This window comes from Parus major, chromosome 2, assembly GCF_001522545.3.
Source record: "Parus major isolate Abel chromosome 2, Parus_major1.1, whole genome shotgun sequence".
In the NCBI taxonomy this organism is placed as follows: domain Eukaryota; kingdom Metazoa; phylum Chordata; class Aves; order Passeriformes; family Paridae; genus Parus; species Parus major.
The window spans coordinates 78,428,448-78,441,752 of NC_031769.1; positions in this window are offsets into that span (position 1 = coordinate 78,428,448).

Consider the following 13,305-nt stretch of genomic DNA (forward strand, 5'->3'; position numbering starts at 1 on the left):
GTAGACACTCTAGTGTAAACTGCTGAAAATTCCTTGAGTGAGATTTGCCACTTGAAAAATTCCCCTGTTCAGGATATCAGATGGCATTTCACAATGTATGATATACAGAGGTCATCTTGTTCCTGCTAGATACTTTAATATAAAATTTCCTCTAGGCTAAATAGGGACTTGTCAAGATTACAATATGAAGGACTGGAGACAAACATAACATTAGTTCCCCATGTCCTCATTGAAATAAGCTTCTTGGAAAAGGATTTAGTTACAAGTAAGGTTAATTTAATCTAACATTGTAGATAAGGTACATTGCACTGAAGAGTTAGACAGATTTGTCTCTGTGCTGTGTTTGTGACTATAGCAGAAGATCAAACCTGGCAAATTCTGCAGTCTGAGATTTCTCAGGGTACATTTCACCCAAGCCTGTCAAGACCAATACAAAGTGCTTACATGAACTGAAGAAAGCCTGATCACTGAGATTTCCCTGCTGTAATTGGAACCTTGGAAATATGGAGTCCTCTATGTATTTCAAGAGTATTTGGACTGGTAATTACAGTGTAGCTCCAATGGAATTGTAGCTGCACTGTAGTACAGCTATAATGGAAATGCAAACAAGTTTAAGGTAGACAAGGACACTTATACAACTGTCAGCCTAAATTGCCGAAAGAAGCTACATTTTGTGGTAGCTGAAATGTTAAAACAAGGATGATTAGAATTTTATATAAAATTGTGACAAAAATTTGCCAAGGATCAAAAATTCCTTCCAGAAAACCACAAGGCCAATAGATAAGTTACAAGAGTAGGAGATAAGGGCATGGGAGAAATCACTTTTCCCATCCCTGGATGCATATGGTGCGGTTATCAGCTGCAACACGCATGTATTTCAGGATGGGCCGGGGAGATTCACATGGCAGAAACCTGGATCTAGCTCCTGATACACTGAACAATTTTTTATCTTCCATTGTCTATGGGTTGGCAAGTCCTGTACCATTTGCCATACCTCAATTACTAATCTTTTTCACTCTGTGTTCTCCCCTCAGTACTTGTAGCTACTGATGTATTTCACTTGCATAACTAGTCACTTGATTAAGGCCCTATCTATAAATAGGTGTTCTTACTTGTTAACAGATGTGGATCATTTTTTTTACCCTTGTAATGGGAATTCTTATAAGCACATTTGTTTGATGCAAATGCAGTCTATATAATAGGCTAAGTATGATATTCTTCAGACCGATCTCTTTAATGGTGGCATTTAGATGCAGGAATTTGAAAATATAATTTTTAATGTTAGGTAGAAAGATCACACTTCTTTTTCTAACACAAAAATGTATATATTATTTATTTATACAAATCCTCTGTCATTTGCATTTCCTGCTTCTAAATTACCTGATATTTCATTCTGTCAGGCTCTGTGTTGTGAAAAAGAGAGTTTTTCTCAAACATTTTGTATTTGATCAGTCTGTCAGCACCCCAGGAAAGCCAAGATCCTTGTGCCCAATCAGTCTGTCAGTTTCCCATTATGGGAACCTGAGGAGAGAAGACAAAGGACTCTGTATGATTCAATGGAAATCAAGCAAAAGACATTTATTGTGCTTCTAAACATTGTTTATATTTATTTCTTATCTTGGTCTACATAATCACACACTGTTTAATTGGTAGCTCCGCTTTGTCCACACACCTCTTGATTGGTAGCTCTACTTTGCCCATGAGGCAAGCAAACATCTCTTTCTTAATCTGATTGGTAGATGCTGTAAGCATCACCTGGTTTGACACCCATTTTTCTGTCAGCAGCTTTTCTGCTTCTTCTTTCTTCTTGCAACATCAGCTTTTTTATCCACAAAGATGATGTTATTCTTTAGTTCCATAAGGTTAGGCTGGTTCCTTTAGTATATGTTCATTTTCCTGTAAATATGACCCTACAGGAACCCTTCACTGAACAGTCCCACTGGACTGAAGGACAGTTCAAATGTCTTGTTCAGGGTCACACACCAAATAGAAAATCCTCTCCTGGGTCTCCACACCTTTACCCACTGCCAGTGACTGCCAGTATCCTTGAAGGGCTCACATTAACAGTTTACAGAATAAGACTCTTTATTAGTGAAATTGTGAGAATTTAAAGTTTAAGAATTGCCAGGGATAGTATCTGACTGCAAATATATATTCAAAGTAATATTAATTCAAAGCAGTATATTAACAAACTCTACTCCCCAATAAAATCTGGCTCAAGAGAATCATTCAGTATGCGAAGAACACCGTTTTTTACCCAAAAGGCATCTCTGTAGGAGAAAATACAGGTTCAGTCCCTCAACTGATCCCAGAAATTATACTGGATGGAGTCTTCCCCCATTTCTCCCTGTTCTTAACTTACTTTTACACTATATCAGTACATTTAAATGGGACTTGGGTGACTTTAGTCATACATCTTACTAGTGAGTGGTGTATCTTGGGGGAGGATATCTCAGGATAGTACCTGAGATAACATTGGGATGGGGACATCTTCCTTTATATCCCTTGGTTTTCAGCTGCTGTGTGGTTTATCAGCTGGAAAGTACCACTGATTTCTCTCCTCTGCAAGGGTTTTGACAGAACCTGGCCATGTTGGCTCCACTCTGCTCTATCATTGCTTTAGTCCCCCTTGGACTGTATTTTGTGAGGGAGGTCGGACTTGCTGCCCACATTCCCTACAGGGACTAGCAACTGCACATTTCCCTAGAACTTCCATACCATTATCTTTCTACCCTCAATCATGTTCCCACAGCGGTTAGGCTTTCCCTTTAAACAAGTGTTTTAGAAACAGATTATTCACTGTGTTCTAAAAAAGCTCTATACACTTTTGGGACAGAGAGAAGATGCCAATAAGGGGAATGCAGGGCAACCCAGAAGATGTCTCATTCTTTTTACATGACTGGTTAATCACGATCCACATAACATTATTGCATCTATGGCTGTATGTAGAATATGAAATTGAAATGTACAAATAAAACATTATTAAACAGTGTCAGTATATGCAAGTCAGCCCTGCTGGGACACAGGGCCAGAAAGACTTCACCCCTGATGTACCAGGCTTTAAGTTCAAGCCTGGGGAGCACTTGTTAAGGCTTTATGGCAATTAATATGTTAATTAAGTCATCCCATGTAAGGCTATGCTTCTACATTGTTCCTGGTCCTCTCCCCTGATTGGTTGTTATTCGTTGCAGTATTTTGCATACTTCTAACCCCAGTTTGTGATTGGACCCATGCCCTCAGACTCCACCCTCAGACCAACCTTATGTATTTTTGTGTCCACCCCTAGTCCTGGTTTTTGGGGCTTGTCCCTATACTGCGCACTGTTTACAGGCCTTGTCCCTACTTGATTTTCCTATTAAAGTTCTTTCGTTTTCGGGCACTCCATGGAACCAGCTTCTTTTATGTGTGCCTCAGTTGCCCTGGTGTGAGGGGACCCTAAAATTTTAAAGGATTGTCAGAACTTCCCTCACTGTGATAAGTGGTGCCTGAACAGGGACCCTGACATTCAGGGCTTCCTGCATCGGTCACGTCACCTGGGTGAGCCAATGCATTAAGTAAATTAAATTTTAGGGACATTCTGGGCCCATAACCAAAAATTTAAAAAAAATAAATAAAAATGGGGGTGTTGTGGAGTGCTCCCGCCCAGAGAGGCAGGGATGTGATTTTAGATGGGCACTGTTAAGGTAAGGAGCATGGCTTTAAGTCCCTTGAGGAGTGGACTCCACCCCTCTGCCTTGGGGGATGTGGCCTATAAGCCGAGGAAGAGTTACTCAACCCCAAAATCCCTTATAAAGTATCAGAACAGAATGTTCTACCCTTCTTGTGCTATTTGTCATATTCTGCTGCATTTATTTTAATAACCCCTCCTTTTGTACCCCTATTGGTTTGTACCCCTGAGGCTTCTCCCTTGCTGTATTCCTATTAAGCCCAGACCCTAAACTCCACCCTTGCTCTACCCTACAAAACCCACCACCCTGCCTTTGTTCTTGGTACTCTGTCTTTGGTTTATGCTCGGTTAAATCCTGTATTGGTGATGCCCAATAAATGGATTCCCGAGTTTAACCAAATGGAGACCCGTCTTGTTGATTTCCCACCTTGGTCACTGGTGACTGCACCTTCCCTGGATGTGACTTTGTTGCAAATATGCAATGCAACATCAATAGTAACAGAGTGGATATATTTGCTCTTATAAAATAAAGAAGGCTCTGGAAGAAACCATTTCCTTGCTATTCAAGATAGCCAGGATTTTTTTTTTCCTCCAGTGGAATTACATACTGGGCTTCTGATTATGTACAGGCAAACTACTTATTACTGTTATTTTGAAAACTAAGTAGCATATTTTGTGTTTCTACTGAGGACTTTAAGAAAACATAGAACTCAGAAATATTAAAATATTAATGAAATGCTTTATTAGTTGTAAAAAACCCAAAACTATAAGCCATACAGAGAAAGGAGTGAAAAACTGCTACACGTCTAATTTGAATAGTTTTGAGTGAGATGTTAATTATTTTTGAAAAGTAAGACTTCAAAAGGAAAATGGCTGTAGTACTCAGAAACATACTTGGTCTCTGAGACTTTCTAATCATAGGAAAACTTAGTCCAATTACTGTGTTTGCTTACCAAAAGCTAGAATTAATTTTACCTAGAAAATCACTATTTTTTTCTCTGCCTACTGAAGCAGTGAACAGTAAAATACTGCAATATTTATACATTACAATTAGAATTTTTTTTCTACCCTATATCAATAAAAAATATATTTAACAAACCTCATGTTTCACAAAGTTTCCCTTGAAAAGTGACATATCAATTCAAAATTTCATTTGGAGATTTTGAGTTAAGCACCAGACAAAAAGTATATTAACATGAAAAATATGAACAAACATAAAAAATGAAATACAAGCTGCTTAAATGTTCAGTCAATGTCCATTAATGCAAAATATACTATTCTGTCTCCAAAGCTTACCTTTACTTTGAAATCCATTTTTCAACTGGAATACATGTGCTGAATTCCTATTTAAATGGTTATTGCTTTGGTATTTGAAGACTCGATTTTTTTTCTCCTTTGACTTAATATGAATACAACAGAAAACAACTCCTGGGAAAAAAGGTGCACAAACACTTCTCACCTTGGAAAGTCAACTGAAATAGTTTGTACAAACATTTATGCTGGATTATAACATTGATGCACTTTCTGAAACAGCATAAATTTTGAAAGCGTTCTTACAGCATGTTTGTCTTGGGTTGCAATGCAAGATGTAACCGAAAGTATGTATTCTATTACTATCCATTGAAACCAGGTGGAGCAGTTTTCTTTATCTCTTTCATGACCCATCCCTCATAACTGGGGGATATCCTCTGTTAATGGGCCATTGAGCCTCACTGCATGACTGATAAAATTACATCATCCCATTGTGAGATGCTCCAGCCAGGGGGAGGAACCAAGCATCTAAACATGTATATCCTTGGAGACACAGAATATCATAGCAGCCTTTTTCCACTAAATCCCCAGAGGAGAGAGACCAGACCCATCTACACCACTGGACCTTCAGAAGGAAATTACACCCTTCCACAGAAGGTGTGGTTCAACAGAACCACATCTGTCACTCCAGGAGTACTGCAGCCACCATTTAATCAGACTGTTACCAACACCCTTCCCAACATGGTGTCAGGTTGTATTCTGACTCTGTCACAGGATTGGTTTTTTGTTAGTTTTCTTTTTTTGTACTATTGCATTTATATTTTAATTTTCCTTGTAAAGAACTGTTATTCCTATATTCCATATCTTTGCTTGAAAGCCCCTTGATTTCAAGATTATAATAATTCAGAAGTGGGGTGGTGGGGTGGTTTACATTTCTCCATTTCAAAAAAATTTTCTGCCTTCCTTAGCACACACCTGTTATTTCAAACCAAGACAACGCTTTTTAAAATCAAGTGTGCATTCTTCCTTTCCTTGGGCTCAGTGTGCCGTAAGTTGTTTGATATAGAAGTGATAGTTGACCTGACATAGTCACATTTATCCCTTAGTCTATTCAATACCTTTGGGGAAAATAAATATCTAATTCTTTGTCTTCAGGGACAGGGGAACACTCTGTGGCAAGGTGATACTGGTAAGTAACCTAGAGACTATACAGAATAGTTTCAGTATTCGAAGTGCATAGGAAAATATAGTGTACTGTAAAATATTTTAGACCTGAAAAGAAAAAAGGGCAGAAAAAGCTGAGGGAACCTTAAGGGGTCATTTAATCTATCCTTCTGTCCCGAGAGAGAATTAGGCATTGCTACATCACTTCTGTCAGATACTCACCATCTGTTCTAAAGGGCTTTAATGACAGAGAAATCTACAGCCTCCCCAGGCAATCTATTACATTTCTTGCTACCCTTAGTGATAGAAAAATTTCTCCAGTGTCTAACCTGCCATCCTGGCTGCAATATATGACCAGTTTTTCTTGTCCTATACGTCACAGAAAATGGAAAAAAACCCCAGAAACCTATTCCATTGTAATTGGAAAATCTTTGCTGAAAATGTGATTAATTATGTATTCCCTTTCTCCTACTCAAGAGTCTCTCCATATCTATCCCAGTATTTCTGAACTTTGTCACTAAACAATGCTCCTGGAGAAATTTTAGTGATGTTGAGTACATCAGAAGGATAATGTTAGTAAATATTACTGCCTAGTCTTCTATTCATGTGACATAATATGAGGCACACTACTGTTTTAAGAATTGTGGTGGTTTTGATTCATGCTAAGCTCTCAGAAACCTTTCTGCAGAACTCCTATACAGTTGTTCATTTACTTTATAGTCTGAGCACAGTTTAATATTCCTCCATTCATATGGTGTAGGTGTCCTAAGTGAAATAAGGGAGTTTGTTTGCTGTTTTGTTTTTTTGTTTGAACCTCTGATATATTGTTTTTAAGACTGTGGATTTCTAGCCTTCTATTTTAGCCTATACGAACTGTCCAGAAATTTGATATCATCCAAATTTAGTCCAGAATTTTCTATTCTATTGGCCAAATTATTTAAGAAATCATCTGTTACCAGACTAAGAACCAACCCATAAATCCTTCAGTTTTTCTGAACTTCCAGTAAATCTTTCAATATGGTTCCAAAGAGCTGCACTATAGTTTCTCTTAAATGTCTCTCAAATTTCAATTTTGATATTACTTGAATATCAAAAATTGTATTCAAGACAAGACTGGGCGTACCTTACTTCTCATTGACTTACAAGGTGAGTTAAAATGTCAAAAAATTAATTAAAATTATTAAAATCAAAATCAAAAACTATTCCTGACAGATATGTGCAGACTATTAATTTTCTGTTATCTTCCACATGCTTTTCAAGTACTTTGGTTTTTTTAATGTTTTTCATTTTCTGTCACCTATTTTTTGGCATAAAATATAAAATTATAAATTTCACATGAAGCTTTAATGAAAGGAAGATACATACATTAAACTGTTTGCAAGAAAGCAAACAGGATAGCTATGAAAATATATGGAAGGTTTCATATTAGTGCATTCTGTAATTATATCATTCTGGATGTTAATTACTGTAAGTTTAGGAGGTTTCCTTCTTATAAATTAGCTAGATGTTTGCTTTATTTAGGCATTGGAATATTTTCTTGCAAAATATGAGAAAATCCAATAAAAGTTCAAGACTATTTTTTTGGCAGCCATTCAAATACCTTGTGAATTAATTTCTAGCAAGTTCAAAGAGAAGCAAATAGCTTTTGTAGTCACATGAACTTCCTTTCTAGCTCCTTTTCTGAATTCTTGAGAAATTTGCCAATCCATTACATTCCATACATGACTTTCTTCTCCTTATCAAAATGGTGATTTCAATCACTAACATTTTTTCCTGTTCACCATGAAATTTTTGTAGGTAGGTTGATAAATCATGGTGAAGCACGGTGACTATATGATTTTGTATGGACAGGTACAGGTACACATATGGTGGGGGTATTCTGTTCATTAAAAATAATCTGTAATTTTTTCCAATCTACTTACAAGTTTAACTAGTTTAAATTTATACATTCAGTGTAAAGGAAGAGGTATATGTCCAGTTTTTTCTTTACCTTGAAAAAAATTAATGAAATATGATCTGATATTTTGGTTGTTTCACTGACAGATTTCTTTGACAGAAACCTTTAGTAGAAATACAACATCCTTTGACTATCATTGCATTCTTACCCTGACATTTATGTCATTCTTAGCATAATATCCTCTTCGTTCATTCTCTCTCTGATAGTTCCTAGTTACAGCTTCTTGCCATTTTAGGGGGCAACACCACAGCAAACAGCAAGGAAACAGCCAGTTCTCTGAGAAACTGGGTGGTGTTTCCTTACAAGGCAAGAAATATAAAAATTTTTTAATAGTTTTTTCATCGATCTAAGAAAGTAGGGCTTAAACATAACCATGCAATTTTACAAGTTTAGAAGTGTTTAGAAGAAAAGAGCTTGGTAAGTTTTGAATGTTGCTAATGAGAAGCAAATTATGCATGGATTTTCTCTAGTTCTTGAGATCCTGATCATATAGAAACGAATCCTTACAAGAAAAGAAAAGAAGCTTTTGTGCCATTCATTAACAGATAAAATGAAAATGCAGTGAGTAAATTTTTCTGGTACATTTATGAATAAGCAATTGCTTACATCTATAAATAAATACATTATATAGGAAAACAAATAATAGTTAAACCTGAACACAGTGGATTTGAATAAAAATAGAGCAAAATCAAGATTTTTACCTTATTACATTTTCTAGTGTCAGGCTGATCACTTAATTGAAAAATGTTTCTTTACTCTTGTTTTGGTTTTTTTTATTGATTTTTTTGGTAAGTTGGTTGGTTTTGGTTTCTCTTGTTGTTTGGTTTTGTTTTTTTTTTAAATTATCCCATAGTTCCTCTTCTATGCTACTGGAATCTAAAAATAAAAAAGAAACAAGCGCGAAAAATACAAAATTTTAAAAAACCCATACAATCTTCACCATAGTGACTATGAATAAGTAACACTACTAAATATGCATCTCTTGTGGGAACCTATGAAAAGATATATGGATCAATTCAATATGAAAAGAAAAATTAATCAATCAATATGAAAAAAGGAAAATATTTATTTATACCTAGTTACTTTGACACTACCAAAGAAGTGTAGATTTTTATTCTGTGGACATTTTTTAGTGAAATCCAGTGATAGTGAAGCTCAAGCTACAAAAGGAAGTCAGTGAAGTTAGTAGAACAATATTTCGCTTTATGATTCTGGGTAAGAGATTAGCCTAATTTAGTAGTTGGAATTTACACTTAAATTCAATTTCCAGGTGTTTTGGCCAGTTTTTAGAGGAAGGAGGGAGGGGAATAAAAATTTCAGATGTGTATAAGAGACTTCATTTTCAACATTCTTTTGCTCCTATGTGTCTTTGAAATACTGTGGGCTGTATTTCACATGGAATTTGTCCATAAATCAGAAGGAACTGCTAGTATATGACTGTAATGACTAAAGTAAGTCACTAGAGGTAGTGTAAAAACTGCTGCTTATCCTAGTAAACAAAAACCCCACAAATAAAAAATGCACAGAATCCCCAAAACCTTTTAGAAGACCTTTAAGGTAATTTCTAACTACCAGATTTTTTATCTGTTTTCTCATTTTTGATGTGTGCATATGTTAGACACTAAAAAGCCACATATTCTCAAAGCCTGAATGAACATATTTTGAATATATATCTAACTTCCTCACATACACTATTACTGATAATTTGCAGACCAAGACACTTAAATGTCTTTGTCCCAAGTTAATTTTGCTTATGAAAACATTGTCATTTCTTTCTTGCCCCATCACATACCTGAGATATATAATCATGGTGTCTCTTCAGTTATGAGACACTCTTTAGAGGATTATTATCTTGAGCATTTATAAATTCTCTATGGTCAGTTAGATACACTTGGTACCTTAGCTTGTACTGCATTGAGTCAGGGGTATCCCAAAGTCAGTCAAAATTAGAAGATAGACCTGTCATTACGAAATATAGCACTGTTGTGTAAAATAAATTAAATGCCAGGCTACTTTTAGATGGGGAAGAAATGGAGACATTATGTCTTATATTCATACAAGAGTGGCCCAGGCTCTTGGGTGGAAATAGTGGAACCAGTAGTCCTTGAGATGCACATAACAAACTTTACTCCTTTCAACAACTCAAAGACTTTCAACATTCCCTCTACATCAGATGCCATACTTTGAACTCATGTATAAATCTTGCTTCAGGCTCCCAAAGGACTGCTTTTATGTCCCTGCCTGCCTCAGTCTACAATAAAGCTACTCCAATATTTACATGCTTCTTGGCTCATAAGGAAACATTATCTTCACCTTCAAATTCCTCATGTCAAGTAGAATAAAACAGTAGAAATATTTTTGGTTTCGAAGATGCTGTAAATAAATAATATTTAATAATTTGAAATTCTTTGCCTTACAAGTTTGTTTAAAACAAGAGAGAACCATTCTTATAATTATGTCATCATAAGTATAATTTTGAATCACCATTTAGAATCTCTGCTTTAGGAAGTGAAGGGTAGAGGTGGTTTTATGAATCTGTAACCCTCTGCACAGGTATTTTTAATGTGTGCAATACATTTGATAATAAACTAAAAAAGTGAAATCGTATTTGTGGATTTTTCTTGGGAGTAGCTAACTAATGGGAAAAAGGTACAGTTCAAGCTTTTGCTGCAGAAATACATTAATATTAACAGAACATTTTACAGAATTGCCATGAGGACAATTACTTCAGTTTATCTTCCTTTTCAGTTGTTATCAGATATCATATTTTGACTCATTGGAGCTTCAAGAAAAATAAAACTATCACCTCATTGCCTCCTTTGTGTTTTAAAAATATCATTAGACAAAAAAAATTAAAAATATTAGTTACCAAATAATCTGTTCTATAACAGAGTTAAAGACACCATTGATTTTTAATGGAAAGGGAAGTGAAAACTTGATGCTGTTAAAATCAGTAAGTTAATTTTATTATTTTGTACCCAAAGATTTATTAAAAGCTTAGTTTTATTGCACTTTAGCAAATACTTTATGTTAAATCATTACACAGATCTACTTGGAAAACATGAGATGCCTCTTTCTCAATTTTTGGTTGTTTATTTAATGCAATGATCGTTCTGGGCAAATATAGAAGCTTTATGAAACTCATATAATAGCTACTAAATATATCAAAGAAGTCATAATCAAATTTCTTATACTCTAGTGTTTTTTCTGAAAATTTGGGGTAAAAATGCACATTAAATTTTTGACATTTTATTGTATATTTAGAAGCTATTCAAGAGATACCATGAATTGTGCCTTATATAGAAAATTTCATAATGCAATTTGTAATGGCAATTTATAAATGGATTTCAATTGTGCAGTAATAAATCTAGGAATTACAGTTTCACCAGAATCTACAAATGAGAAGTTTTCTGAAAGAGGATAAGAACACCTAATTTTTTTAAATTTAACTATCTTCATATTCACAAAAGAATAATAGATATTTAAAAAAACCCCATAAATCTAATTGGATTAAAGGATGTAAATTACTTGAGGCATGAGGTGTTACAATAATCAGTTTCTGGGGTTTTCATTATTTTTCTGTGGCATTATAACAAGCAAGACTAGAGTAAATTAATACTTGCCAGGAGATACAGTGATTAAAAATATAGGCCCATGGCAGGGTTTTCCTAGAAGTTATTTTTGTTTTCATGAAGGCATAATTTTCTAAATTAAGTCTCATGCCTCAGAGAAGTTCAAGTCTCTTGTGCTTTTGCTTGTCTTCCTTCTTTTAAGTAAGGACCTCCAATATTTTCTTCTTTGTCCCATTCAACACTTTCAACATAACCTTTAAGATTTTCTGGCATCTACAATGCGCTTATAAATCTGTCAATATTATTTGCAAGCAAGCCATCAGGAGCTCCTGATTGAACCTATCATTAAAAAAATAATTTGAAGAGAGGTCTTAGCAATGGTTAGCATTTCTATACAAGTTTTATGGAAAGCAAGGTAATGGATCTTTTTACATTTCAATCTAAACTACATTAGCTGAAATATATCTTCCATATCCGCTTTTAGGGAAATCCATGTTGTCTTTGAGAACTCATGAACAGTGAGCCCTTTCTGATCTTACCAGAGTACTAACTTTAAGTTAAATGGCTTTGTTGTTGCTATCAATCAGTTATACGTGTTTCCATAAAAGAAGAAATCCAGACATGTCAGAGTCTGGATCAAGAGGGACCATAAACAGGGGCAAGCATAGGCTTTGATTGGATGGGAAACTTGCATTATGGTAAGGTATCCCAGGCAGGGACTCAAGGCAAAATGCTGAACTGAAAAGAGACTTCTCAGTCCATGAATATGAGACCCCAGTGATGTGGTCTCCAGAGGATGAAGACCCCAGGTGAGGCAGGTCAGGGCCATTAAGGCCTGCTCAAGCACTCAAGACCCTCACAGTTGTAATGGAGATTCACTTTAGAACATGGTGCAAAACATCCCACAAGAATTTTATCATCTATCCAATTTTAAAACAAATATATTGGACTCCCTACTCCCCTGCAAAATTAATGTTTTGCAAAGTAATAGTGGTGTTTCTTTATTTTTAGACATTGGATATTCTGTTGCAGTGTTCCAAGAGAGAGAACAAAAACTTTCAGAATATTCTGTCTTCCTGACACGTTGCAAGTGACCTTTCATCTGCTCCAGACACTGGAGTGTTTAGTCTGTTCACCTGTCACTTAAAGACCTTGAGTTTCACCTGGTTAATTTCTACTAAGACTCCAAGCTTTAATTGTTATAGTTTCCAGGAAATCAAATTGTCCTGTTTTTATAGCAGGAAACCAAGGCTGTGAGTTATGTCAGAGAAAGAGATGTTCAAAAGCTGGAATTTTAAATTCTCGTTACAGGGAGTGTGTTCTCATTTTCCTTAGATATCACGGTTATTCACAGAAGAGCAAAATACACTCAAGCATACATAAAAAATAATATAGTAAGCAGAGAACAGTCTAATTTGACTAGTTAGAAAAATCAAATAATATGTGATAAGTACCTCGTCAGAATCATCCATAGTCAGCAACAGCCTTGAAGTCATCCAGATCAAGCCCATTAAAAGATATTTTGGCCTATCTTCCACATGCTACTGGTAAAGTAATTAGAAAAACAAGCTAACACATAGAGGGTCTAGGTTCAAATCCTTCCTCTCCCAAAGCTAATTTGAGATCCTGGGTCCCTATTTTCCAGAAGATTCAGCAAAACATTGAGTTTTAGGACATTTTTAGTAGAGGCTTCC